The sequence below is a fragment of the Notolepis coatsorum genome, assembly GCF_963971535.1.
Source record: "Notolepis coatsorum genome assembly, chromosome: 6".
Classification (NCBI taxonomy): Eukaryota; Metazoa; Chordata; class Actinopteri; order Aulopiformes; family Paralepididae; genus Notolepis; species Notolepis coatsorum.
The window spans coordinates 186722860-186729706 of NC_140170.1; positions in this window are offsets into that span (position 1 = coordinate 186722860).

A 6847-nucleotide genomic window follows, 5' to 3' on the forward strand; every position below is an offset into this window, starting at 1 on the left:
GCAATTAATCGAAACAGAATCGCGATATCGATTCATAGACCTATGCAATCTAATTTCTAAGTTATGACTATTTTCTTTTATTAAAAAAAACGTTTTTTTTTTTTTTTATTATTATTTTATCTGGGTTGAACATGATTTGTGGAACTCCCTCTGGTGTTGTGGTCGTGGTATTCACTGACCTCTGGGAAGTATTTCGACATGCACATGGGTATCTTAGTGGTGTAGTGTATCTTGTAGACCAGGCCCATCGCAAGTTGCTGTACTCTGTCGTCTACTCTAAGCCATCCTAGGTTGTCAAAGTGGACAGGGGTGAGGTGGGTTTTAGGAGTAAGGTCAAGCAGTAGTCTGACCAGTTTGTTTTGTGATGTTTGTAATCTTGTTTTTAGTGCCTTTGAGGTGCTTTGGTACCATGAGGTGCAAGCATAGTCGTAGTACTCCTGTTAGAGTCTTCAAGGTATTCTTGTTTACCAGAGAGGAGATCCGGTACAGGAATCTAGTTCGTTGGTTGACTTAGTTTTATTACATTGGATCCCATTTTGTCACAGGAAAGATTTGCCTCTATAGGATGGAACCCAGGTAGGTAATTTCATCTTTCCTTTTAAGATAAGATAAGATATTCCTTTATTGATCCCCTTGGGGAAATTCAGGCATCATAGCAGCATGGGGGAAGGGGGGGGTACAGGTAGTGAAAACAACACAAGCAGTGTAAACAAATAGGTCAATATAATTTACTATCTAACTAACTGAAATATACATTATTCATTATTCACAGTATCACAGTATCACAGTATCCACATAAGGTGCAGTATGCATAAGGTAGTGTTATTGTCCTACTTGGGTTCCTATTAGTTCTAGGTCGATGTCTGGCAGCAGTCGCTGCCCACTGTTGTGGAGCCTGATGGCCACTGGTATGAAGGACTGTCCGAGGCGATTAGTAGAGTGTCGGGGGGGTATGAGTCTGTGGCTTCCTTGTCACCTTCACCTAATATGTTTTGATCTGGTCAGGTGCGCTGTCACCTAAAATGTTTTGATCTGATCAGGTGCGCTGTCACCTAATATGATTTCATCTGGTCAGGTGCGCTGTCACCTAATATGTTTTCATCTGGTCAGGTCCGCTGTCACCTAATGTTAATATGTTTTCATCTGTGTCCACTGACCACTGACACACAGTGGGGGATGTTTTAAAAATATTATTTAATATATAATATAATATAATAATTTGTGCTTCACCTAAAAATTTGGTCAGCAGCCTCCACTGTGGCACGCACAATATAAATCAATCTTCATTACGACTTTAAAAACATAGCCATTAACATTACATAGGCCTACACACATCTTGCCATATCGTTAGCAGTTTGTAAACACAACGCATGTTTTAACTATGGTAGCCCGACGCAGCCCGCAAGCTACTACTGTACAGTCAATGAAATGTTACCGTAGCTACTAGCTAGCATAGGAGGAAATGGGAGTCGGAGAGGCGGGGTGTTTAAAGACAATGATAGGCGTTTATTCAACATCCAAGAAGGCTAACATACAACTGTGTTTTACTAACTCCTGCTTGTTGATGTCCTAACGTGACCGGAGCTGAAGGTGCCACACGCTAAAATGTCCGTGGGGACCCGGCGCCAACCCATAGATAGTTCCAACTCACCGAATTACGTAATCGATTGATTGATTGAAAAGTTTATTAACAGATTGCAGAATGGGTACAGTACAGCTCAATACATACAATTGTTAAGGGGATGCAGACCAGAGAAAGACTTTCGTCTTGTTTACATCAGGGTCCCCCATTTTCAATTCATCATAACATAATGACATACATGACATACAGATAGACAGTACTGCTACATCTATACATTTATGACATATCAGATTTGCAAATACAGTACTGTTTGTGATACAAAAGTGTCCAGAAAAAGAGTGTATATACATTTGGCGTAGAAACTGTACATTGGATCCACCACAGTTGCACTCAATATTTAAATAATGTTAGTCTAAATAAATGTAGACAGAAACATAATAATTTCAAGCAGAAAACGAATCTTTCCATTAAGAACTGACAATCAGGGAATTTAAACATGGTTGACATTGTTTTTGTGTGTTTATATTAATTAAAGAAAGGAAAGTCTAGTGCTGGCTGAGCATATTGTTTGTTTGCACTAAGTTAATTAATACTTTGACAAATGTAGCCTATATTTTTCAGTCAGTTCGGTCTTTGTGTGCCAAACATTATTTAAGGCTGTAAACACTGTGAACCTTTTATTTTATTTTTAATAAATGAGAAGCATGTTTAGATTTGAGTGTAATAAAAATGTACGTATATCGAACTGAAAACCGTGACCCCAAAATCGTGATACGAACCAAACCGTCCATTTTGTGAACCGTCCCACCCCTACCGTTTATCATAAAAATTCAGTGCCCCCGAAATACAAAAAAAAAAACCCGAAAATCAATTAAGGGGGGCAAAAAAAGCCCTTGAAATTTTTTTTTAATTTCTAACCCTGAGCAGATCACTTCTTCATGTGTTCTACCAAGGTATCCTTGCTAGTGTCCTGTTTTATGCTGTGCTCTGCTGGGGGGGGGGGGGGGGGCAGCATCACGGACAAAAAACGTATAAATTAAATCATTAAAAATGCTGGCTCAGTGATTGGCCTCCCTCCTGATTCCTTGGAGATCATTATTGCCAAGCGAACTAGGACTAAATTGAACACCAATTTTTTGAAGGCCACCCTCTGTACAATATATTTGATGCTCTGCGAAGCTCATTAGCGATAGGTTTCTGATGCCTCTGCTCTATTGAGCGATTGAGAAGGTCCTTTGTTCCTGCTGCGGTTAAATTATTTAACGAACACCGCTAGCTCTGTGTTGAGAGGCTCTCTTCTTATCTTCTATTTATTGTGTTGTGTAATTTGTACTGTATGTAATTGTTTCTTGTTTGTGTATTTGTATTCGCTCTGGTGGCAAACCATGTTTCCCCTCTGGGATTAAGAATAAAACCAGACCATGAATCAGGCAGGAGGCAGTACTGGGTATCAGGCTCATTGACTGGAGGTCTCTGTGTGACACACATCAGATCCACAATCATTAGGTTTGGTGTGCAGTTGCTTGGTTGGTTTCACCTCATAGGCACCCGAAAATACTGTGTTACAAATTACACTATTATACTGTATATATTCTGTTTGGCAAAAAACAAAATTAAATTCCATAAACAATCTTAACAAAAATATTAAATGACCCATATTCACTTCTATAACAAATATGAAAATAAAACACATTATAATCACACAGTATCATTCTTAACATTCAAATAGGGCTTTAGTCACCTTAGAACAACATGTAACTCTGTTGTGTTATTATAATAACAATCACACCAGCCAGACTCACCTTATATACAACCTAGGATGGCTTAGAGTAGACGACAGAGTACAGCAACTTGCAATGGGCCTGGTCTACAAGATACACTACACGACCAAGGTACCCATGTACATGTCAAAATACTTCCCAAAGGTCAGTGAATACCACGATCACAATTGATTGATTGATTGAAAACTTTATTAACAGATTGCAGAATGGGTACAGTACAGTACAGCTCAATACATACAATTGTTAAGGGGATGCAGACCAGAGAAAGACTTTCGTCTTGTTTACATCAGGGTCCCCCATTTTCAATTCATCGTAACATATATGACATACTTGACATACAGATAGACAGTACTGCTACATCTATACATTTATGACATACCAGTACTGTTTGTGATACGAAAAGAGTCCAGAAAAAAAGAGTATATACATTTGACGTAGAAACTGTACATTGGAGGTGGTTGGGTGGGTGGGGGTGGCGGGGGGGGAGGTTCGGTAGGAGGGGTGGGTGGGGGACACTGTACAACTATACAAGCAAAACTGTACATTGGAATATTGACAAGACCATACTTGGTGATTTACTGTACATTGGAGGGGGTTGTGTTAGGACATTTACAGGGGCCAGTTTCGAATTGCAATCTCCCGTAGGTGTTTTTTGAGAGTGTTTTTGAATGTGGGTAGTGATTCACATTCCTTTACAGCTTTGGGTAGGGTGTTCCACATTGATGTGGCATAATTGCGAAACGTGTTTAGTCCCTTGTTTGAGCCAAATCTGGGTTTAACATGATTTGTGGAGCTCCCTCTGGTGTTGTGATTGTGGTATTCACTGACCTTTGGGAAGTATTTTGACATGTACATGAGTACCTTGGTCGTGTAGTGTATCTTGTAGACCAGGCCCATTGCAAGTTGCTGTACTCTGTCGTCTACTCTAAGCCATCCTAGGTTGTCAAAGTGGGCAGGGGTGAGGTGGGTTCTAGGAGTAAGGTCAAGCAGTAGTCTGACCAGTTTGTTTTGAGATGTTTGTAATTTTGTTTTTAGCGCCTTTGAGGTGCTTTGGTATCATGAGGTGCAAGCATAGTCATAGTACCATTGAATGAGTGCTCCTGCCAGAGTCTTCAGGGTATTCTTGTTTACCAGTGAGGAGATCCGGTACAAGAATCGAGTTTGTTGGTTGACTTTTTTTATTAAATTGGATGCCATTTTGTCACAGGAAAGATTTGCCTCTAGGATGGAACCCAGGTAGGTAATATCTTCTTTCCTTGTGACAATATTGTCACCCACTGTAACTGAGAAGCCGTCGGTCTTGCTGAGTTTGTTATTTGAACCGAAGAGAATGGACTCTGTTTTGCCCATGTGTAATGATAGTTTGTCATCAGCGAGCCATATGCAGATTTTGCCTAGTTCTGAGCTGAGGGTTTTTTCAACCTGTAACTTGTTCTTGTCAAAGACCAGCAGGGCTGAGTCATCCGCAAACAGGAACAAGTTGCAGTCACAAGCTGATGACATGTCATTTGCATAAATTAGGAACAGTAGCAGACCTAGTATGCTTCCTTGTGGAACACCACAGCTTACTGTGAGGGGGGGGGGGGGGGGATAGGGTACCGTTTACCTCCACCATCTGCTCTCTCCCCTCCAGGTAGGATTGCATCCAGCTCACTGATTGACAAGCTAAAAGCAATTCCAATTGCTTTTAGCTTGTCAATCAGAATGGAGGGATTGACAGTGTCGAAGGCCTTTTGTAGGTCCAGCATGACCATGCCGCAATATTTGCCCGCGTCCACCTCTTGTTTGATGTGGTCGTTTAAATAGAGAAGGCATGCGTCAGTGGAGTGGGATGTTCTGAAGCCAGATTGGAATTCGTAGATTAGATTTTTTTCCGCAAGGTATTTTTCGACCTGTTCGTATACAATTGTTTCCATGACTTTCGAGATGGAGGTAAGGATAGAAACAGGGCAGTAGTTGCTTGGGTCTAATTTACTGCCTTTTTTGTGCAGGGGTGTTACTCTCGCAATTTTGAAGTCCTTGGGGACGTGTCCCTGTTTTATGGAGAGGTTTATTATGTGTGTGATGACTGGGGTGATGGCGGCTGCTGAGTCTCTGAGGAATTTGGAGGGGATGTTGTCATGGCCAGTGGCCTTGTTAGGTTGGAGGGCACTCAGTTTTTTGAGTACCTCATCTGTTGTTACCATTTCCAGTTTGAAGTCGTCTTTGTGGACCCCTAGGTTCTTGTAGTATGCTACTATGTGTTCTACCCCATACTGCCCTGCAGTACTGCATATCGCCCCAACAGGTCCACGGAGGACGCCATAGCCCATGTGCTGCACACAGCAGCATCACACCTGGACAAGAGGCAGGGGAACTATGTGAGAATGCTGTTCATCGACTACAGCTCAGCATTCAATACCATAGTCCCCTCCAAACTCATAGCCAAGCTCAGGGACCTGGGCTTGAACTATGACCTCTGCCAGTGGGTCTTGGACTTCCTGACGGGCAGACCCCAGGTGGTAAGAGCCGGCAACTGCACCTCCTCATCCATCACGCTCAACATAGGGGCCCCCCAGGGCTGTGTTCTGAGCCCCCTCCTCTACTCCCTGTACACACATGACTGCGTAGCACAGCGGAACAACAACACCATCATCAAATTTGCTGATGACACAGTAGTGGTGGGCCTGATCTCTGCCAACGACGAAAGGGCCTACCTGGAAGAGGTAGAGAACCTGTCACAGTGGTGTCAGGAGAACTGCCTCTCCCTGAACGTCAGCAAAACAAAAGAGATGATTGTGGACTTCAGGAGGTCGGGGGTCAAGGACTACAGCCCCCTCAGCATCGACGGGGCACCGGTTGAGAGAGTGAACAGTTTCAAGTACCTCGGAGCCCACATATCCGAGGACTTGACATGGACCACACACATTGACAGTGTTGTGAAGAAGGCACGACAACGCCTCTACTTCCTCAGGCGCCTAAGGAAGTTCCAAGTCAGTCAGAAGATCCTTAGGAACTTCTACTCATGCACAATAGAGAGCATCCTGACCGGCAACATCACCTCCTGGTTTGGGAATAGCACTGCACAAGACCGTAGCAGACTACAAAGAGTGACACGTTCAGCCGAACGCACAATTGGAGGGGGGCTTCCCACCCTCCAGAACATTTACAACAAGCGGTGCAAGGGGAAGGCTAAGAGAATTATTAAGGACTCGAGCCACCCGAACAACTGCCTCTTTGAACTGCTGCGGTCAGGCAAGCGATACCGGAGTCTTAAGGCGAGCACAGAAAGACTCAGAAGAAGCTTCTATCCCCAGGCCATCAGGCTGCTAAACGAACAATAATCGCTAAACGAACAATAATCACTATGCAACAACCATCAAATGCACACAGCACACACACCCACACGCACACTCTCACTCAAACAAACAACACACTGCAGCACCCACTCTCCACACTTTAGATCACACAAACACACTTACACTTTATATTTATTGATAAAGGA